A 19,351-nucleotide genomic window follows, 5' to 3' on the forward strand; every position below is an offset into this window, starting at 1 on the left:
GTTTACATTTTCATCAGGCAGGGGAGTGATGTTTGCCCCCACCCCAACCACTGCCTATTAACACAGAGAGACCTTCATGTAGCCCATCCAGGGAGGTTCCCCAGAAATGCATTATCTGGAATGTGACAAGAACTTTAGCAACAGAAGCCATAAAGAGCAGAAAAGCAAGCGACGAGGATGGGATTCGAACCCACGCGTGCAGAGCACAATGGATTAGCAGTCCATCGCCTTAACCACTCGGCCACCTCGTCAAGATGAATGCACTGCTGTTGGCTCACTCTTTGTCCATGTGAACTTACATTACATCTAGGACTAACTAATTGATCTCCCAACCACCGCTTCCATCATTTTCTGTCGGACCACTGGAATCCCTATGGATTTCCAAGTCTCGTGTTACAGCTGCATTGGTGGTTCAGTGGTAGAATTCTCGCCTCCCACGCGGGAGACCCGGGTTCGATTCCTGGCCAGTGCAAGCTTCTTTTTCAGAGCATTGGTAAGTCAGGTCTCCGGAAAAGCGAGGTGCGTTTTACCCATTCTGAAGGAAATTCTTCTTTGCTATGTTGCAATGCATTACGTATGAAGAGCTTAAACAACAGAAGCCTGGAAGAATTTGCCTTGTTAGCGCAGTAGGTAGCGTATCAGTCTCATAATCTGAAGGTCGTGAGTTCGATCCTCACACAGGGCACGCATTTTTTTTTACAGCTACACGTATAATCAACTCACTTATTGATTCCCCATCAACCGCTTGTCGTGTTTTCAAGCTCGGTGTCGCAAATGCATTGGTGGTTCAGTGGAAGAACTGTGAGCCTATGCGAACTATACTATTGCAAGACTAGAAAGGTGGGCCTTGTATTTAAAGACATTTTAAAACCTCACGAGCATCTGACCTCATGGCGCAACGGTAGCACGGCTGACTCCAAATCAGAAGGTTGCGTGTTCAAATCACGTCGGGGTCATTTGCGGTTTTTTTGTATGAAAACTAGAGACATTACCTTAGTATTGAAGGGGTCATCTCGTGAAACAGTAATGCTTTCAATGAAGAAAAAAGAGAAAAGACAAAGATAAGCATTTTATTGTATAAAGTGGTGATACTGGAGCAGGAATAACATCTGAGCATAGGGGAGTGATGTTGGGCCACCCCTCTCAGCTGCTAATGTCCTCTTGTCTGATCACCACCTACCCTTTTGACCCTATCCCCTTAGCAATCTTTTAACCTCTCTTTTTCCATTGGTGTGCTCCTATCGCCCCTTCAAAGATGTCCTCTTGTCTCCCATTATAAAAAGCATATATATTATATTATAGTATATATCTATATACCTTTGTTGTGGTCTTTTTTCATGTATCACCAATTCACTCAGTGCTTCTCACAGTAAGGGTGATGACAAAACTACAACTGTCAGGCAATCGACATACCCAAACACTACATAAAGCGGGCTCTGCTCCAAAGACATCCCGATGTAACTGCTGTCCTCCCTTCCCTCTCTGGACTGGGAAGCTGTCAAGAATACTCTTTAATAACGCTTCCCCGGGTTAGTTTACATTTTCATCAGGCAGGGGAGTGATGTTTGCCCCCACCCCAACCACTGCCTATTAACACAGAGAGACCTTCATGTAGCCCATCCAGGGAGGTTCCCCAGAAATGCATTATCTGGAATGTGACAAGAACTTTAGCAACAGAAGCCATAAAGAGCAGAAAAGCAAGCGACGAGGATGGGATTCGAACCCACGCGTGCAGAGCACAATGGATTAGCAGTCCATCGCCTTAACCACTCGGCCACCTCGTCAAGATGAATGCACTGCTGTTGGCTCACTCTTTGTCCATGTGAACTTACATTACATCTAGGACTAACTAATTGATCTCCCAACCACCGCTTCCATCATTTTCTGTCGGACCACTGGAATCCCTATGGATTTCCAAGTCTCGTGTTACAGCTGCATTGGTGGTTCAGTGGTAGAATTCTCGCCTCCCACGCGGGAGACCCGGGTTCGATTCTTTTTCAGAGCATTGGTAAGTCAGGTCTCCGGAAAAGCGAGGTGCGTTTTACCCATTCTGAAGGAAATTCTTCTTTGCTATGTTGCAATGCATTACGTATGAAGAGCTTAAACAACAGAACCCTGGAAGAATTTGCCTTGTTAGCGCAGTAGGTAGCGTATCAGTCTCATAATCTGAATGTCGTGAGTACGATCCTCACACAGGGCACGCATTTTTTTTAACAGCTACACGTATAATCAACTCACTTATTGATTCCCCATCAACCGCTTGTCGTGTTTTCAAGCTCGGTGTCGCAAATGCATTGGTGGTTCAGTGGAAGAACTGTGAGCCTATGCGAACTATACTATTGCAAGACTAGAAAGGTGGGCCTTGTATTTAAAGACATTTTAAAACCTCAAGAGCGTCTGACCTCGTGGCGCAACGGTAGCGCGTCTGACTCCAGATCAGAAGGTTGCGTGTTCAAATCACGTCGGGGTCATTTGTGGTTTTTTTGTATGAAAACTAGAGACATTACCTTAGTATTGAAGGGGTCATCTCGTGAAACAGTAATGCTTTCAATGAAGAAAAAAGACAAAGATAAGCATCTTATTGTATAAAGTGGTGATACTGGAGCAGGAATAACATCTGAGCATAGGGGAGTGATGTTGGGCCACCCCTCTCAGCTGCTAATGTCCTCTTGTCTGATCACCACCTACCCTTTTGACCCTATCCCCTTAGCAATCTTTTAACCTCTCTTTTTCCATTGGTGTGCTCCTATCGCCCCTTCAAAGATGTCCTCTTGTCTCCCATTATAAAAAGCATATATATTATATTATAGTATATATCTATATACCGTTGTTGTGGTCTTTTTTCATGTATCACCAATTCACTCAGTGCTTCTCACAGTAAGGGTGATGACAAAACTACAACTGTCAGACAATCGACAAACCCAAACACTAGATAAAGCGGGCTCTGCTCAAAAGACATCCCGATGTAACTGCTGTCCTCCCTTCCCTCCCCTCTCTGGACTGGGAAGCTGTCAAGAATACTCTTTAATAACGCTTCCCCGGGTTAGTTTACATTTTCATTAGGCAGGGGAGTGATGTTTGCCCCAACCCCAACCCCAACCCCAACCCCTGCCTATTAACACAGAGAGACCTTCATGTAGCCCATCCAGGGAGGTTCCCCAGAAATGCATTATCTGGAATGTGACAAGTAAAGTGGTGATACTGGAGCAGGAATAACATCTGAGCATAGGGGAGTGATGTTGGGCCACCCCTCTCAGCTGCTAATGTCCTCTTGTCTGATCACCACCTACCCTTTTGACCCTATCCCCTTAGCAATCTTTTAACCTCTCTTTTTCCATTGGTGTGCTCCTATCGCCCCTTCAAAGATGTCCTCTTGTCTCCCATTATAAAAAGCATATATATTATATTATAGTATATATCTATATACCTTTGTTGTGGTCTTTTTTCATGTATCACCAATTCACTCAGTGCTTCTCACAGTAAGGGTGATGACAAAACTACAACTGTCAGGCAATCGACATACCCAAACACTACATAAAGCGGGCTCTGCTCCAAAGACATCCCGATGTAACTGCTGTCCTCCCTTCCCTCTCTGGACTGGGAAGCTGTCAAGAATACTCTTTAATAACGCTTCCCCGGGTTAGTTTACATTTTCATCAGGCAGGGGAGTGATGTTTGCCCCCACCCCAACCACTGCCTATTAACACAGAGAGACCTTCATGTAGCCCATCCAGGGAGGTTCCCCAGAAATGCATTATCTGGAATGTGACAAGAACTTTAGCAACAGAAGCCATAAAGAGCAGAAAAGCAAGCGACGAGGGTGGGATTCGAACCCACGCGTGCAGAGCACAATGGATTAGCAGTCCATCGCCTTAACCACTCGGCCACCTCGTCAAGATGAATGCACTGCTGTTGGCTCACTCTTTGTCCATGTGAACTTACATTACATCTAGGACTAACTAATTGATCTCCCAACCACCGCTTCCATCATTTTCTGTCGGACCACTGGAATCCCTATGGATTTCCAAGTCTCGTGTTACAGCTGCATTGGTGGTTCAGTGGTAGAATTCTCGCCTCCCACGCGGGAGACCCGGGTTCGATTCTTTTTCAGAGCATTGGTAAGTCAGGTCTCCGGAAAAGCGAGGTGCGTTTTACCCATTCTGAAGGAAATTCTTCTTTGCTATGTTGCAATGCATTACGTATGAAGAGCTTAAACAACAGAACCCTGGAAGAATTTGCCTTGTTAGCGCAGTAGGTAGCGTATCAGTCTCATAATCTGAATGTCGTGAGTACGATCCTCACACAGGGCACGCATTTTTTTTAACAGCTACACGTATAATCAACTCACTTATTGATTCCCCATCAACCGCTTGTCGTGTTTTCAAGCTCGGTGTCGCAAATGCATTGGTGGTTCAGTGGAAGAACTGTGAGCCTATGCGAACTATACTATTGCAAGACTAGAAAGGTGGGCCTTGTATTTAAAGACATTTTAAAACCTCAAGAGCGTCTGACCTCGTGGCGCAACGGTAGCGCGTCTGACTCCAGATCAGAAGGTTGCGTGTTCAAATCACGTCGGGGTCATTTGCGTTTTTTTTGTATGAAAACTAGAGACATTACCTTAGTATTGAAGGGGTCATCTCGTGAAACAGTAATGCTTTCAATGAAGAAAAAAGACAAAGATTCTTATTGTATAAAGTGGTGATACTGGAGCAGGAATAACATCTGAGCATAGGGGAGTGATGTTGGGCCACCCCTCTCAGCTGCTAATGTCCTCTTGTCTGATCACCACCTACCCTTTTGACCCTATCCCCTTAGCAATCTTTTAACCTCTCTTTTTCCATTGGTGTGCTCCTATCGCCCCTTCAAAGATGTCCTCTTTTCTCCCATTATAAAAAGCATATATATTATATTATAGTATATATCTATATACCGTTGTTGTGGTCTTTTTTCATGTATCACCAATTCACTCAGTGCTTCTCACAGTAAGGGTGATGACAAAACTACAACTGTCAGACAATCGACAAACCCAAACACTAGATAAAGCGGGCTCTGCTCCAAAGACATCCCGATGTAACTGCTGTCCTCCCTTCCCTCCCCTCTCTGGACTGGGAAGCTGTCAAGAATACTCTTTAATAACGCTTCCCCGGGTTAGTTTACATTTTCATCAGGCAGGGGAGTGATGTTTGCCCCAACCCCAACCCCAACCCCAACCCCAACCCCTGCCTATTAACACAAAGAGACCTTCATGTAGCCCATCCAGGGAGGTTCCCCAGAAATGCATTATCTGGAATGTGACAAGTAAAGTGGTGATACTGGAGCAGGAATAACATCTGAGCATAGGGGAGTGATGTTGGGCCACCCCTCTCAGCTGCTAATGTCCTCTTGTCTGATCAATGGATTAGCAGTCCATCGCCTTAACCACTCGGCCACCTCGTCAAGATGAATGCACTGCTGTTGGCTCACTCTTTGTCCATGTGAACTTACATTACATCTAGGACTAACTAATTGATCTCCCAACCACCGCTTCCATCATTTTCTGTCGGACCACTGGAATCCCTATGGATTTCCAAGTCTCGTGTTACAGCTGCATTGGTGGTTCAGTGGTAGAATTCTCGCCTCCCACGCGGGAGACCCGGGTTCGATTCCTGGCCAGTGCAAGCTTCTTTTTCAGAGCATTGGTAAGTCAGGTCTCCGGAAAAGCGAGGTGCGTTTTACCCATTCTGAAGGAAATTCTTCTTTGCTATGTTGCAATGCATTACGTATGAAGAGCTTAAACAACAGAACCCTGGAAGAATTTGCCTTGTTAGCGCAGTAGGTAGCGTATCAGTCTCATAATCTGAATGTCGTGAGTACGATCCTCACACAGGGCACGCATTTTTTTTAACAGCTACACGTATAATCAACTCACTTATTGATTCCCCATCAACCGCTTGTCGTGTTTTCAAGCTCGGTGTCGCAAATGCATTGGTGGTTCAGTGGAAGAACTGTGAGCCTATGCGAACTATACTATTGCAAGACTAGAAAGGTGGGCCTTGTATTTAAAGACATTTTAAAACCTCAAGAGCGTCTGACCTCGTGGCGCAACGGTAGCGCGTCTGACTCCAGATCAGAAGGTTGCGTGTTCAAATCACGTCGGGGTCATTTGCATTTTTTTTGTATGAAAACTAGAGACATTACCTTAGTATTGAAGGGGTCATCTCGTGAAACAGTAATGCTTTCAATGAAGAAAAAAGACAAAGATTCTTATTGTATAAAGTGGTGATACTGGAGCAGGAATAACATCTGAGCATAGGGGAGTGATGTTGGGCCACCCCTCTCAGCTGCTAATGTCCTCTTGTCTGATCACCACCTACCCTTTTGACCCTATCCCCTTAGCAATCTTTTAACCTCTCTTTTTCCATTGGTGTGCTCCTATCGCCCCTTCAAAGATGTCCTCTTGTCTCCCATTATAAAAAGCATATATATTATATTATAGTATATATCTATATACCTTTGTTGTGGTCTTTTTTCATGTATCACCAATTCACTCAGTGCTTCTCACAGTAAGGGTGATGACAAAACTACAACTGTCAGGCAATCGACATACCCAAACACTACATAAAGCGGGCTCTGCTCCAAAGACATCCCGATGTAACTGCTGTCCTCCCTTCCCTCTCTGGACTGGGAAGCTGTCAAGAATACTCTTTAATAACGCTTCCCCGGGTTAGTTTACATTTTCATCAGGCAGGGGAGTGATGTTTGCCCCCACCCCAACCACTGCCTATTAACACAGAGAGACCTTCATGTAGCCCATCCAGGGAGGTTCCCCAGAAATGCATTATCTGGAATGTGACAAGAACTTTAGCAACAGAAGCCATAAAGAGCAGAAAAGCAAGCGACGAGGATGGGATTCGAACCCACGCGTGCAGAGCACAATGGATTAGCAGTCCATCGCCTTAACCACTCGGCCACCTCGTCAAGATGAATGCACTGCTAATTGATCTCCCAACCACCGCTTCCATCATTTTCTGTCGGACCACTGGAATCCCTATGGATTTCCAAGTCTTGTGTTACAGCTGCATTGGTGGTTCAGTGGTAGAATTCTCGCCTCCCACGCGGGAGACCCGGGTTCGATTCCTGGCCAGTGCAAGCTTCTTTTTCAGAGCATTGGTAAGTCAGGTCTCCGGAAAAGCGAGGTGCGTTTTACCCATTCTGAAGGAAATTCTTCTTTGCTATGTTGCAATGCATTACGTATGAAGAGCTTAAACAACAGAACCCTGGAAGAATTTGCCTTGTTAGCGCAGTAGGTAGCGTATCAGTCTAATAATCTGAATGTCGTGAGTACGATCCTCACACAGGGCACGCATTTTTTTTAACAGCTACACGTATAATCAACTCACTTATTGATTCCCCATCAACCGCTTGTCGTGTTTTCAAGCTCGGTGTCGCAAATGCATTGGTGGTTCAGTGGAAGAACTGTGAGCCTATGCGAACTATACTATTGCAAGACTAGAAAGGTGGGCCTTGTATTTAAAGACATTTTAAAACCTCAAGAGCGTCTGACCTCGTGGCGCAACGGTAGCGCGTCTGACTCCAGATCAGAAGGTTGCGTGTTCAAATCACGTCGGGGTCATTTGTGGTTTTTTTGTATGAAAACTAGAGACATTACCTTAGTATTGAAGGGGTCATCTCGTGAAACAGTAATGCTTTCAATGAAGAAAAAAGACAAAGATAAGCATCTTATTGTATAAAGTGGTGATACTGGAGCAGGAATAACATCTGAGCATAGGGGAGTGATGTTGGGCCACCCCTCTCAGCTGCTAATGTCCTCTTGTCTGATCACCACCTACCCTTTTGACCCTATCCCCTTAGCAATCTTTTAACCTCTCTTTTTCCATTGGTGTGCTCCTATCGCCCCTTCAAAGATGTCCTCTTGTCTCCCATTATAAAAAGCATATATATTATATTATAGTATATATCTATATACCGTTGTTGTGGTCTTTTTTCATGTATCACCAATTCACTCAGTGCTTCTCACAGTAAGGGTGATGACAAAACTACAACTGTCAGACAATCGACAAACCCAAACACTAGATAAAGCGGGCTCTGCTCAAAAGACATCCCGATGTAACTGCTGTCCTCCCTTCCCTCCCCTCTCTGGACTGGGAAGCTGTCAAGAATACTCTTTAATAACGCTTCCCCGGGTTAGTTTACATTTTCATTAGGCAGGGGAGTGATGTTTGCCCCAACCCCAACCCCAACCCCAACCCCAACCCCAACCCCAACCCCTGCCTATTAACACAGAGAGACCTTCATGTAGCCCATCCAGGGAGGTTCCCCAGAAATGCATTATCTGGAATGTGACAAGTAAAGTGGTGATACTGGAGCAGGAATAACATCTGAGCATAGGGGAGTGATGTTGGGCCACCCCTCTCAGCTGCTAATGTCCTCTTGTCTGATCACCACCTACCCTTTTGACCCTATCCCCTTAGCAATCTTTTAACCTCTCTTTTTCCATTGGTGTGCTCCTATCGCCCCTTCAAAGATGTCCTCTTGTCTCCCATTATAAAAAGCATATATATTATATTATAGTATATATCTATATACCTTTGTTGTGGTCTTTTTTCATGTATCACCAATTCACTCAGTGCTTCTCACAGTAAGGGTGATGACAAAACTACAACTGTCAGGCAATCGACATACCCAAACACTACATAAAGCGGGCTCTGCTCCAAAGACATCCCGATGTAACTGCTGTCCTCCCTTCCCTCTCTGGACTGGGAAGCTGTCAAGAATACTCTTTAATAACGCTTCCCCGGGTTAGTTTACATTTTCATCAGGCAGGGGAGTGATGTTTGCCCCCACCCCAACCACTGCCTATTAACACAGAGAGACCTTCATGTAGCCCATCCAGGGAGGTTCCCCAGAAATGCATTATCTGGAATGTGACAAGAACTTTAGCAACAGAAGCCATAAAGAGCAGAAAAGCAAGCGACGAGGGTGGGATTCGAACCCACGCGTGCAGAGCACAATGGATTAGCAGTCCATCGCCTTAACCACTCGGCCACCTCGTCAAGATGAATGCACTGCTGTTGGCTCACTCTTTGTCCATGTGAACTTACATTACATCTAGGACTAACTAATTGATCTCCCAACCACCGCTTCCATCATTTTCTGTCGGACCACTGGAATCCCTATGGATTTCCAAGTCTCGTGTTACAGCTGCATTGGTGGTTCAGTGGTAGAATTCTCGCCTCCCACGCGGGAGACCCGGGTTCGATTCTTTTTCAGAGCATTGGTAAGTCAGGTCTCCGGAAAAGCGAGGTGCGTTTTACCCATTCTGAAGGAAATTCTTCTTTGCTATGTTGCAATGCATTACGTATGAAGAGCTTAAACAACAGAACCCTGGAAGAATTTGCCTTGTTAGCGCAGTAGGTAGCGTATCAGTCTCATAATCTGAATGTCGTGAGTACGATCCTCACACAGGGCACGCATTTTTTTTAACAGCTACACGTATAATCAACTCACTTATTGATTCCCCATCAACCGCTTGTCGTGTTTTCAAGCTCGGTGTCGCAAATGCATTGGTGGTTCAGTGGAAGAACTGTGAGCCTATGCGAACTATACTATTGCAAGACTAGAAAGGTGGGCCTTGTATTTAAAGACATTTTAAAACCTCAAGAGCGTCTGACCTCGTGGCGCAACGGTAGCGCGTCTGACTCCAGATCAGAAGGTTGCGTGTTCAAATCACGTCGGGGTCATTTGTGGTTTTTTTGTATGAAAACTAGAGACATTACCTTAGTATTGAAGGGGTCATCTCGTGAAACAGTAATGCTTTCAATGAAGAAAAAAGACAAAGATAAGCATCTTATTGTATAAAGTGGTGATACTGGAGCAGGAATAACATCTGAGCATAGGGGAGTGATGTTGGGCCACCCCTCTCAGCTGCTAATGTCCTCTTGTCTGATCACCACCTACCCTTTTGACCCTATCCCCTTAGCAATCTTTTAACCTCTCTTTTTCCATTGGTGTGCTCCTATCGCCCCTTCAAAGATGTCCTCTTGTCTCCCATTATAAAAAGCATATATATTATATTATAGTATATATCTATATACCGTTGTTGTGGTCTTTTTTCATGTATCACCAATTCACTCAGTGCTTCTCACAGTAAGGGTGATGACAAAACTACAACTGTCAGACAATCGACAAACCCAAACACTAGATAAAGCGGGCTCTGCTCAAAAGACATCCCGATGTAACTGCTGTCCTCCCTTCCCTCCCCTCTCTGGACTGGGAAGCTGTCAAGAATACTCTTTAATAACGCTTCCCCGGGTTAGTTTACATTTTCATTAGGCAGGGGAGTGATGTTTGCCCCAACCCCAACCCCAACCCCAACCCCAACCCCAACCCCTGCCTATTAACACAGAGAGACCTTCATGTAGCCCATCCAGGGAGGTTCCCCAGAAATGCATTATCTGGAATGTGACAAGTAAAGTGGTGATACTGGAGCAGGAATAACATCTGAGCATAGGGGAGTGATGTTGGGCCACCCCTCTCAGCTGCTAATGTCCTCTTGTCTGATCACCACCTACCCTTTTGACCCTATCCCCTTAGCAATCTTTTAACCTCTCTTTTTCCATTGGTGTGCTCCTATCGCCCCTTCAAAGATGTCCTCTTGTCTCCCATTATAAAAAGCATATATATTATATTATAGTATATATCTATATACCTTTGTTGTGGTCTTTTTTCATGTATCACCAATTCACTCAGTGCTTCTCACAGTAAGGGTGATGACAAAACTACAACTGTCAGGCAATCGACATACCCAAACACTACATAAAGCGGGCTCTGCTCCAAAGACATCCCGATGTAACTGCTGTCCTCCCTTCCCTCTCTGGACTGGGAAGCTGTCAAGAATACTCTTTAATAACGCTTCCCCGGGTTAGTTTACATTTTCATCAGGCAGGGGAGTGATGTTTGCCCCCACCCCAACCACTGCCTATTAACACAGAGAGACCTTCATGTAGCCCATCCAGGGAGGTTCCCCAGAAATGCATTATCTGGAATGTGACAAGAACTTTAGCAACAGAAGCCATAAAGAGCAGAAAAGCAAGCGACGAGGGTGGGATTCGAACCCACGCGTGCAGAGCACAATGGATTAGCAGTCCATCGCCTTAACCACTCGGCCACCTCGTCAAGATGAATGCACTGCTGTTGGCTCACTCTTTGTCCATGTGAACTTACATTACATCTAGGACTAACTAATTGATCTCCCAACCACCGCTTCCATCATTTTCTGTCGGACCACTGGAATCCCTATGGATTTCCAAGTCTCGTGTTACAGCTGCATTGGTGGTTCAGTGGTAGAATTCTCGCCTCCCACGCGGGAGACCCGGGTTCGATTCTTTTTCAGAGCATTGGTAAGTCAGGTCTCCGGAAAAGCGAGGTGCGTTTTACCCATTCTGAAGGAAATTCTTCTTTGCTATGTTGCAATGCATTACGTATGAAGAGCTTAAACAACAGAACCCTGGAAGAATTTGCCTTGTTAGCGCAGTAGGTAGCGTATCAGTCTAATAATCTGAATGTCGTGAGTACGATCCTCACACAGGGCACGCATTTTTTTTAACAGCTACACGTATAATCAACTCACTTATTGATTCCCCATCAACCGCTTGTCGTGTTTTCAAGCTCGGTGTCGCAAATGCATTGGTGGTTCAGTGGAAGAACTGTGAGCCTATGCGAACTATACTATTGCAAGACTAGAAAGGTGGGCCTTGTATTTAAAGACATTTTAAAACCTCAAGAGCGTCTGACCTCGTGGCGCAACGGTAGCGCGTCTGACTCCAGATCAGAAGGTTGCGTGTTCAAATCACGTCGGGGTCATTTGCGTTTTTTTTGTATGAAAACTAGAGACATTACCTTAGTATTGAAGGGGTCATCTCGTGAAACAGTAATGCTTTCAATGAAGAAAAAAGACAAAGATAAGCATCTTATTGTATAAAGTGGTGATACTGGAGCAGGAATAACATCTGAGCATAGGGGAGTGATGTTGGGCCACCCCTCTCAGCTGCTAATGTCCTCTTGTCTGATCACCACCTACCCTTTTGACCCTATCCCCTTAGCAATCTTTTAACCTCTCTTTTTCCATTGGTGTGCTCCTATCGCCCCTTCAAAGATGTCCTCTTTTCTCCCATTATAAAAAGCATATATATTATATTATAGTATATATCTATATACCGTTGTTGTGGTCTTTTTTCATGTATCACCAATTCACTCAGTGCTTCTCACAGTAAGGGTGATGACAAAACTACAACTGTCAGACAATCGACAAACCCAAACACTAGATAAAGCGGGCTCTGCTCCAAAGACATCCCGATGTAACTGCTGTCCTCCCTTCCCTCCCCTCTCTGGACTGGGAAGCTGTCAAGAATACTCTTTAATAACGCTTCCCCGGGTTAGTTTACATTTTCATCAGGCAGGGGAGTGATGTTTGCCCCAACCCCAACCCCAACCCCAACCCCAACCCCAACCCCAACCCCTGCCTATTAACACAAAGAGACCTTCATGTAGCCCATCCAGGGAGGTTCCCCAGAAATGCATTATCTGGAATGTGACAAGTAAAGTGGTGATACTGGAGCAGGAATAACATCTGAGCATAGGGGAGTGATGTTGGGCCACCCCTCTCAGCTGCTAATGTCCTCTTGTCTGATCACCACCTACCCTTTTGACCCTATCCCCTTAGCAATCTTTTAACCTCTCTTTTTCCATTGGTGTGCTCCTATCGCCCCTTCAAAGATGTCCTCTTGTCTCCCATTATAAAAAGCATATATATTATATTATAGTATATATCTATATACCTTTGTTGTGGTCTTTTTTCATGTATCACCAATTCACTCAGTGCTTCTCACAGTAAGGGTGATGACAAAACTACAACTGTCAGGCAATCGACATACCCAAACACTACATAAAGCGGGCTCTGCTCCAAAGACATCCCGATGTAACTGCTGTCCTCCCTTCCCTCTCTGGACTGGGAAGCTGTCAAGAATACTCTTTAATAACGCTTCCCCGGGTTAGTTTACATTTTCATCAGGCAGGGGAGTGATGTTTGCCCCCACCCCAACCACTGCCTATTAACACAGAGAGACCTTCATGTAGCCCATCCAGGGAGGTTCCCCAGAAATGCATTATCTGGAATGTGACAAGAACTTTAGCAACAGAAGCCATAAAGAGCAGAAAAGCAAGCGACGAGGATGGGATTCGAACCCACGCGTGCAGAGCACAATGGATTAGCAGTCCATCGCCTTAACCACTCGGCCACCTCGTCAAGATGAATGCACTGCTGTTGGCTCACTCTTTGTCCATGTGAACTTACATTACATCTAGGACTAACTAATTGATCTCCCAACCACCGCTTCCATCATTTTCTGTCGGACCACTGGAATCCCTATGGATTTCCAAGTCTTGTGTTACAGCTGCATTGGTGGTTCAGTGGTAGAATTCTCGCCTCCCACGCGGGAGACCCGGGTTCGATTCCTGGCCAGTGCAAGCTTCTTTTTCAGAGCATTGGTAAGTCAGGTCTCCGGAAAAGCGAGGTGCGTTTTACCCATTCTGAAGGAAATTCTTCTTTGCTATGTTGCAATGCATTACGTATGAAGAGCTTAAACAACAGAACCCTGGAAGAATTTGCCTTGTTAGCGCAGTAGGTAGCGTATCAGTCTAATAATCTGAATGTCGTGAGTACGATCCTCACACAGGGCACGCATTTTTTTTAACAGCTACACGTATAATCAACTCACTTATTGATTCCCCATCAACCGCTTGTCGTGTTTTCAAGCTCGGTGTCGCAAATGCATTGGTGGTTCAGTGGAAGAACTGTGAGCCTATGCGAACTATACTATTGCAAGACTAGAAAGGTGGGCCTTGTATTTAAAGACATTTTAAAACCTCAAGAGCGTCTGACCTCGTGGCGCAACGGTAGCGCGTCTGACTCCAGATCAGAAGGTTGCGTGTTCAAATCACGTCGGGGTCATTTGTGGTTTTTTTGTATGAAAACTAGAGACATTACCTTAGTATTGAAGGGGTCATCTCGTGAAACAGTAATGCTTTCAATGAAGAAAAAAGACAAAGATAAGCATCTTATTGTATAAAGTGGTGATACTGGAGCAGGAATAACATCTGAGCATAGGGGAGTGATGTTGGGCCACCCCTCTCAGCTGCTAATGTCCTCTTGTCTGATCACCACCTACCCTTTTGACCCTATCCCCTTAGCAATCTTTTAACCTCTCTTTTTCCATTGGTGTGCTCCTATCGCCCCTTCAAAGATGTCCTCTTGTCTCCCATTATAAAAAGCATATATATTATATTATAGTATATATCTATATACCGTTGTTGTGGTCTTTTTTCATGTATCACCAATTCACTCAGTGCTTCTCACAGTAAGGGTGATGACAAAACTACAACTGTCAGACAATCGACAAACCCAAACACTAGATAAAGCGGGCTCTGCTCAAAAGACATCCCGATGTAACTGCTGTCCTCCCTTCCCTCCCCTCTCTGGACTGGGAAGCTGTCAAGAATACTCTTTAATAACGCTTCCCCGGGTTAGTTTACATTTTCATTAGGCAGGGGAGTGATGTTTGCCCCAACCCCAACCCCAACCCCAACCCCAACCCCAACCCCTGCCTATTAACACAGAGAGACCTTCATGTAGCCCATCCAGGGAGGTTCCCCAGAAATGCATTATCTGGAATGTGACAAGTAAAGTGGTGATACTGGAGCAGGAATAACATCTGAGCATAGGGGAGTGATGTTGGGCCACCCCTCTCAGCTGCTAATGTCCTCTTGTCTGATCACCACCTACCCTTTTGACCCTATCCCCTTAGCAATCTTTTAACCTCTCTTTTTCCATTGGTGTGCTCCTATCGCCCCTTCAAAGATGTCCTCTTGTCTCCCATTATAAAAAGCATATATATTATATTATAGTATATATCTATATACCTTTGTTGTGGTCTTTTTTCATGTATCACCAATTCACTCAGTGCTTCTCACAGTAAGGGTGATGACAAAACTACAACTGTCAGGCAATCGACATACCCAAACACTACATAAAGCGGGCTCTGCTCCAAAGACATCCCGATGTAACTGCTGTCCTCCCTTCCCTCTCTGGACTGGGAAGCTGTCAAGAATACTCTTTAATAACGCTTCCCCGGGTTAGTTTACATTTTCATCAGGCAGGGGAGTGATGTTTGCCCCCACCCCAACCACTGCCTATTAACACAGAGAGACCTTCATGTAGCCCATCCAGGGAGGTTCCCCAGAAATGCATTATCTGGAATGTGACAAGAACTTTAGCAACAGAAGCCATAAAGAGCAGAAAAGCAAGCGACGAGGGTGGGATTCGAACCCACGCGTGCAGAGCACAATGGATTAGCAGTCCATCGCCTTAACCACTCGGCCACCTCGTCAAGATGAATGCACTGCTGTTGGCTCACTCTTTGTCCATGTGAACTTACATTACATCTAGGACTAACTAATTGATCTCCCAACCACCGCTTCCATCATTTTCTGTCGGACCACTGGAATCCCTATGGATTTCCAAGTCTCGTGTTACAGCTGCATTGGTGGTTCAGTGGTAGAATTCTCGCCTCCCACGCGGGAGACCCGGGTTCGATTCTTTTTCAGAGCATTGGTAAGTCAGGTCTCCGGAAAAGCGAGGTGCGTTTTACCCATTCTGAAGGAAATTCTTCTTTGCTATGTTGCAATGCATTACGTATGAAGAGCTTAAACAACAGAACCCTGGAAGAATTTGCCTTGTTAGCGCAGTAGGTAGCGTATCAGTCTAATAATCTGAATGTCGTGAGTACGATCCTCACACAGGGCACGCATTTTTTTTAACAGCTACACGTATAATCAACTCACTTATTGATTCCCCATCAACCGCTTGTCGTGTTTTCAAGCTCGGTGTCGCAAATGCATTGGTGGTTCAGTGGAAGAACTGTGAGCCTATGCGAACTATACTATTGCAAGACTAGAAAGGTGGGCCTTGTATTTAAAGACATTTTAAAACCTCAAGAGCGTCTGACCTCGTGGCGCAACGGTAGCGCGTCTGACTCCAGATCAGAAGGTTGCGTGTTCAAATCACGTCGGGGTCATTTGCGTTTTTTTTGTATGAAAACTAGAGACATTACCTTAGTATTGAAGGGGTCATCTCGTGAAACAGTAATGCTTTCAATGAAGAAAAAAGACAAAGATAAGCATCTTATTGTATAAAGTGGTGATACTGGAGCAGGAATAACATCTGAGCATAGGGGAGTGATGTTGGGCCACCCCTCTCAGCTGCTAATGTCCTCTTGTCTGATCACCACCTACCCTTTTGACCCTATCCCCTTAGCAATCTTTTAACCTCTCTTTTTCCATTGGTGTGCTCCTATCGCCCCTTCAAAGATGTCCTCTTTTCTCCCATTATAAAAAGCATATATATTATATTATAGTATATATCTATATACCGTTGTTGTGGTCTTTTTTCATGTATCACCAATTCACTCAGTGCTTCTCACAGTAAGGGTGATGACAAAACTACAACTGTCAGACAATCGACAAACCCAAACACTAGATAAAGCGGGCTCTGCTCCAAAGACATCCCGATGTAACTGCTGTCCTCCCTTCCCTCCCCTCTCTGGACTGGGAAGCTGTCAAGAATACTCTTTAATAACGCTTCCCCGGGTTAGTTTACATTTTCATCAGGCAGGGGAGTGATGTTTGCCCCAACCCCAACCCCAACCCCAACCCCAACCCCTGCCTATTAACACAAAGAGACCTTCATGTAGCCCATCCAGGGAGGTTCCCCAGAAATGCATTATCTGGAATGTGACAAGTAAAGTGGTGATACTGGAGCAGGAATAACATCTGAGCATAGGGGAGTGATGTTGGGCCACCCCTCTCAGCTGCTAATGTCCTCTTGTCTGATCACCACCTACCCTTTTGACCCTATCCCCTTAGCAATCTTTTAACCTCTCTTTTTCCATTGGTGTGCTCCTATCGCCCCTTCAAAGATGTCCTCTTGTCTCCCATTATAAAAAGCATATATATTATATTATAGTATATATCTATATACCTTTGTTGTGGTCTTTTTTCATGTATCACCAATTCACTCAGTGCTTCTCACAGTAAGGGTGATGACAAAACTACAACTGTCAGGCAATCGACATACCCAAACACTACATAAAGCGGGCTCTGCTCCAAAGACATCCCGATGTAACTGCTGTCCTCCCTTCCCTCTCTGGACTGGGAAGCTGTCAAGAATACTCTTTAATAACGCTTCCCCGGGTTAGTTTACATTTTCATCAGGCAGGGGAGTGATGTTTGCCCCCACCCCAACCACTGCCTATTAACACAGAGAGACCTTCATGTAGCCCATCCAGGGAGGTTCCCCAGAAATGCATTATCTGGAATGTGACAAGAACTTTAGCAACAGAAGCCATAAAGAGCAGAAAAGCAAGCGACGAGGATGGGATTCGAACCCACGCGTGCAGAGCACAATGGATTAGCAGTCCATCGCCTTAACCACTCGGCCACCTCGTCAAGATGAATGCACTGCTGTTGGCTCACTCTTTGTCCATGTGAACTTACATTACATCTAGGACTAACTAATTGATCTCCCAACCACCGCTTCCATCATTTTCTGTCGGACCACTGGAATCCCTATGGATTTCCAAGTCTTGTGTTACAGCTGCATTGGTGGTTCAGTGGTAGAATTCTCGCCTCCCACGCTGGAGACCCGGGTTCGATTCCTGGCCAGTGCAAGCTTCTTTTTCAGAGCATTGGTAAGTCAGGTCTCCGGAAAAGCGAGGTGCGTTTTACCCATTCTGAAGGAAATTCTTCTTTGCTATGTTGCAATGCATTACGTATGAAGAGCTTAAACAACAGAACCCTGGAAGAATTTGCCTTGTTAGCGCAGTAGGTAGCGTATCAGTCTAATAATCTGAATGTCGTGAGTACGATCCTCACACAGGGCACGCATTTTTTTTAACAGCTACACGTATAATCAACTCACTTATTGATTCCCCATCAACCGCTTGTCGTGTTTTCAAGCTCGGTGTCGCAAATGCATTGGTGGTTCAGTGGAAGAACTGTGAGCCTATGCGAACTATACTATTGCAAGACTAGACAGGTGGGCCTTGTATTTAAAGACATTTTAAAACCTCAAGAGCGTCTGACCTCGTGGCGCAACGGTAGCGCGTCTGACTCCAGATCAGAAGGTTGCGTGTTCAAATCACGTCGGGGTCATTTGCGTTTTTTTTGTATGAAAACTAGAGACATTACCTTAGTATTGAAGGGGTCATCTCGTGAAACAGTAATGCTTTCAATGAAGAAAAAAGACAAAGATAAGCATCTTATTGTATAAAGTGGTGATACTGGAGCAGGAATAACATCTGAGCATAGGGGAGTGATGTTGGGCCACCCCTCTCAGCTGCTAATGTCCTCTTGTCTGATCACCACCTACCCTTTTGACCCTATCCCCTTAGCAATCTTTTAACCTCTCTTTTTCCATTGGTGTGCTCCTATCGCCCCTTCAAAGATGTCCTCTTTTCTCCCATTATAAAAAGCATATATATTATATTATAGTATATATCTATATACCGTTGTTGTGGTCTTTTTTCATGTATCACCAATTCACTCAGTGCTTCTCACAGTAAGGGTGATGACAAAACTACAACTGTCAGACAATCGACAAACCCAAACACTAGATAAAGCGGGCTCTGCTCCAAAGACATCCCGATGTAACTGCTGTCCTCCCTTCCCTCCCCTCTCTGGACTGGGAAGCTGTCAAGAATACTCTTTAATAACGCTTCCCCGGGTTAGTTTACATTTTCATCAGGCAGGGGAGTGATGTTTGCCCCAACCCCAACCCCAACCCCAACCCCAACCCCTGCCTATTAACACAAAGAGACCTTCATGTAGCCCATCCAGGGAGGTTCCCCAGAAATGCATTATCTGGAATGTGACAAGTAAAGTGGTGATACTGGAGCAGGAATAACATCTGAGCATAGGGGAGTGATGTTGGGCCACCCCTCTCAGCTGCTAATGTCCTCTTGTCTGATCACCACCTACCCTTTTGACCCTATCCCCTTAGCAATCTTTTAACCTCTCTTTTTCCATTGGTGTGCTCCTATCGCCCCTTCAAAGATGTCCTCTTGTCTCCCATTATAAAAAGCATATATATTATATTATAGTATATATCTATATACCTTTGTTGTGGTCTTTTTTCATGTATCACCAATTCACTCAGTGCTTCTCACAGTAAGGGTGATGACAAAACTACAACTGTCAGGCAATCGACATACCCAAACACTACATAAAGCGGGCTCTGCTC

At 45.0% G+C, this 19,351-nt stretch overlaps 29 non-coding genes across 29 annotated transcripts; 20 read left to right on the forward strand and 9 right to left on the reverse strand.

Moving 5' to 3' along the window:
* Nucleotides 1-169: 169 nt before the first annotated feature.
* TRNAS-GCU (transfer RNA serine (anticodon GCU)) lies at nucleotides 170-251 on the reverse strand. Its single transcript has one exon. It is a non-coding gene; the product is annotated as a tRNA-Ser (tRNA).
* Nucleotides 252-401: 150 nt separating this feature from the next.
* Nucleotides 402-472, forward strand: TRNAG-CCC (transfer RNA glycine (anticodon CCC)). Its single transcript has one exon. It is a non-coding gene; the product is annotated as a tRNA-Gly (tRNA).
* Nucleotides 473-612: 140 nt separating this feature from the next.
* On the forward strand, nucleotides 613-685 carry TRNAM-CAU (transfer RNA methionine (anticodon CAU)). Its single transcript has one exon. It is a non-coding gene; the product is annotated as a tRNA-Met (tRNA).
* A 1,017-nt stretch (nucleotides 686-1,702) lies between these two features.
* On the reverse strand, nucleotides 1,703-1,784 carry TRNAS-GCU (transfer RNA serine (anticodon GCU)). Its single transcript has one exon. It is a non-coding gene; the product is annotated as a tRNA-Ser (tRNA).
* A 615-nt stretch (nucleotides 1,785-2,399) lies between these two features.
* Nucleotides 2,400-2,471, forward strand: TRNAW-CCA (transfer RNA tryptophan (anticodon CCA)). The gene has a single exon. It is a non-coding gene; the product is annotated as a tRNA-Trp (tRNA).
* Nucleotides 2,472-3,812: 1,341 nt separating this feature from the next.
* TRNAS-GCU (transfer RNA serine (anticodon GCU)) lies at nucleotides 3,813-3,894 on the reverse strand. The gene has a single exon. It is a non-coding gene; the product is annotated as a tRNA-Ser (tRNA).
* A 615-nt stretch (nucleotides 3,895-4,509) lies between these two features.
* Nucleotides 4,510-4,581, forward strand: TRNAW-CCA (transfer RNA tryptophan (anticodon CCA)). The gene has a single exon. It is a non-coding gene; the product is annotated as a tRNA-Trp (tRNA).
* A 1,005-nt stretch (nucleotides 4,582-5,586) lies between these two features.
* TRNAG-CCC (transfer RNA glycine (anticodon CCC)) lies at nucleotides 5,587-5,657 on the forward strand. Its single transcript has one exon. It is a non-coding gene; the product is annotated as a tRNA-Gly (tRNA).
* A 412-nt stretch (nucleotides 5,658-6,069) lies between these two features.
* On the forward strand, nucleotides 6,070-6,141 carry TRNAW-CCA (transfer RNA tryptophan (anticodon CCA)). The gene has a single exon. It is a non-coding gene; the product is annotated as a tRNA-Trp (tRNA).
* A 734-nt stretch (nucleotides 6,142-6,875) lies between these two features.
* TRNAS-GCU (transfer RNA serine (anticodon GCU)) lies at nucleotides 6,876-6,957 on the reverse strand. The gene has a single exon. It is a non-coding gene; the product is annotated as a tRNA-Ser (tRNA).
* A 100-nt stretch (nucleotides 6,958-7,057) lies between these two features.
* Nucleotides 7,058-7,128, forward strand: TRNAG-CCC (transfer RNA glycine (anticodon CCC)). The gene has a single exon. It is a non-coding gene; the product is annotated as a tRNA-Gly (tRNA).
* A 140-nt stretch (nucleotides 7,129-7,268) lies between these two features.
* Nucleotides 7,269-7,341, forward strand: TRNAI-AAU (transfer RNA isoleucine (anticodon AAU)). The gene has a single exon. It is a non-coding gene; the product is annotated as a tRNA-Ile (tRNA).
* Nucleotides 7,342-7,540: 199 nt separating this feature from the next.
* On the forward strand, nucleotides 7,541-7,612 carry TRNAW-CCA (transfer RNA tryptophan (anticodon CCA)). Its single transcript has one exon. It is a non-coding gene; the product is annotated as a tRNA-Trp (tRNA).
* A 1,359-nt stretch (nucleotides 7,613-8,971) lies between these two features.
* Nucleotides 8,972-9,053, reverse strand: TRNAS-GCU (transfer RNA serine (anticodon GCU)). Its single transcript has one exon. It is a non-coding gene; the product is annotated as a tRNA-Ser (tRNA).
* Nucleotides 9,054-9,668: 615 nt separating this feature from the next.
* On the forward strand, nucleotides 9,669-9,740 carry TRNAW-CCA (transfer RNA tryptophan (anticodon CCA)). The gene has a single exon. It is a non-coding gene; the product is annotated as a tRNA-Trp (tRNA).
* Nucleotides 9,741-11,093: 1,353 nt separating this feature from the next.
* TRNAS-GCU (transfer RNA serine (anticodon GCU)) lies at nucleotides 11,094-11,175 on the reverse strand. The gene has a single exon. It is a non-coding gene; the product is annotated as a tRNA-Ser (tRNA).
* Nucleotides 11,176-11,518: 343 nt separating this feature from the next.
* TRNAI-AAU (transfer RNA isoleucine (anticodon AAU)) lies at nucleotides 11,519-11,591 on the forward strand. The gene has a single exon. It is a non-coding gene; the product is annotated as a tRNA-Ile (tRNA).
* Nucleotides 11,592-11,790: 199 nt separating this feature from the next.
* TRNAW-CCA (transfer RNA tryptophan (anticodon CCA)) lies at nucleotides 11,791-11,862 on the forward strand. Its single transcript has one exon. It is a non-coding gene; the product is annotated as a tRNA-Trp (tRNA).
* Nucleotides 11,863-13,221: 1,359 nt separating this feature from the next.
* Nucleotides 13,222-13,303, reverse strand: TRNAS-GCU (transfer RNA serine (anticodon GCU)). Its single transcript has one exon. It is a non-coding gene; the product is annotated as a tRNA-Ser (tRNA).
* A 150-nt stretch (nucleotides 13,304-13,453) lies between these two features.
* On the forward strand, nucleotides 13,454-13,524 carry TRNAG-CCC (transfer RNA glycine (anticodon CCC)). The gene has a single exon. It is a non-coding gene; the product is annotated as a tRNA-Gly (tRNA).
* Nucleotides 13,525-13,664: 140 nt separating this feature from the next.
* Nucleotides 13,665-13,737, forward strand: TRNAI-AAU (transfer RNA isoleucine (anticodon AAU)). The gene has a single exon. It is a non-coding gene; the product is annotated as a tRNA-Ile (tRNA).
* A 199-nt stretch (nucleotides 13,738-13,936) lies between these two features.
* TRNAW-CCA (transfer RNA tryptophan (anticodon CCA)) lies at nucleotides 13,937-14,008 on the forward strand. Its single transcript has one exon. It is a non-coding gene; the product is annotated as a tRNA-Trp (tRNA).
* Nucleotides 14,009-15,361: 1,353 nt separating this feature from the next.
* On the reverse strand, nucleotides 15,362-15,443 carry TRNAS-GCU (transfer RNA serine (anticodon GCU)). The gene has a single exon. It is a non-coding gene; the product is annotated as a tRNA-Ser (tRNA).
* Nucleotides 15,444-15,786: 343 nt separating this feature from the next.
* Nucleotides 15,787-15,859, forward strand: TRNAI-AAU (transfer RNA isoleucine (anticodon AAU)). The gene has a single exon. It is a non-coding gene; the product is annotated as a tRNA-Ile (tRNA).
* Nucleotides 15,860-16,058: 199 nt separating this feature from the next.
* On the forward strand, nucleotides 16,059-16,130 carry TRNAW-CCA (transfer RNA tryptophan (anticodon CCA)). The gene has a single exon. It is a non-coding gene; the product is annotated as a tRNA-Trp (tRNA).
* Nucleotides 16,131-17,477: 1,347 nt separating this feature from the next.
* TRNAS-GCU (transfer RNA serine (anticodon GCU)) lies at nucleotides 17,478-17,559 on the reverse strand. Its single transcript has one exon. It is a non-coding gene; the product is annotated as a tRNA-Ser (tRNA).
* Nucleotides 17,560-17,709: 150 nt separating this feature from the next.
* On the forward strand, nucleotides 17,710-17,780 carry TRNAG-CCC (transfer RNA glycine (anticodon CCC)). The gene has a single exon. It is a non-coding gene; the product is annotated as a tRNA-Gly (tRNA).
* Nucleotides 17,781-17,920: 140 nt separating this feature from the next.
* Nucleotides 17,921-17,993, forward strand: TRNAI-AAU (transfer RNA isoleucine (anticodon AAU)). Its single transcript has one exon. It is a non-coding gene; the product is annotated as a tRNA-Ile (tRNA).
* Nucleotides 17,994-18,192: 199 nt separating this feature from the next.
* Nucleotides 18,193-18,264, forward strand: TRNAW-CCA (transfer RNA tryptophan (anticodon CCA)). Its single transcript has one exon. It is a non-coding gene; the product is annotated as a tRNA-Trp (tRNA).
* Nucleotides 18,265-19,351: the final 1,087 nt, after the last annotated feature.

The sequence above is a fragment of the Sceloporus occidentalis genome, unplaced genomic scaffold, assembly GCF_023333645.1.
Source record: "Sceloporus occidentalis isolate IW3139 unplaced genomic scaffold, rSceOcc1.0.p SCAF_440, whole genome shotgun sequence".
NCBI classification, from domain to species: Eukaryota; Metazoa; Chordata; class Lepidosauria; order Squamata; family Phrynosomatidae; genus Sceloporus; species Sceloporus occidentalis.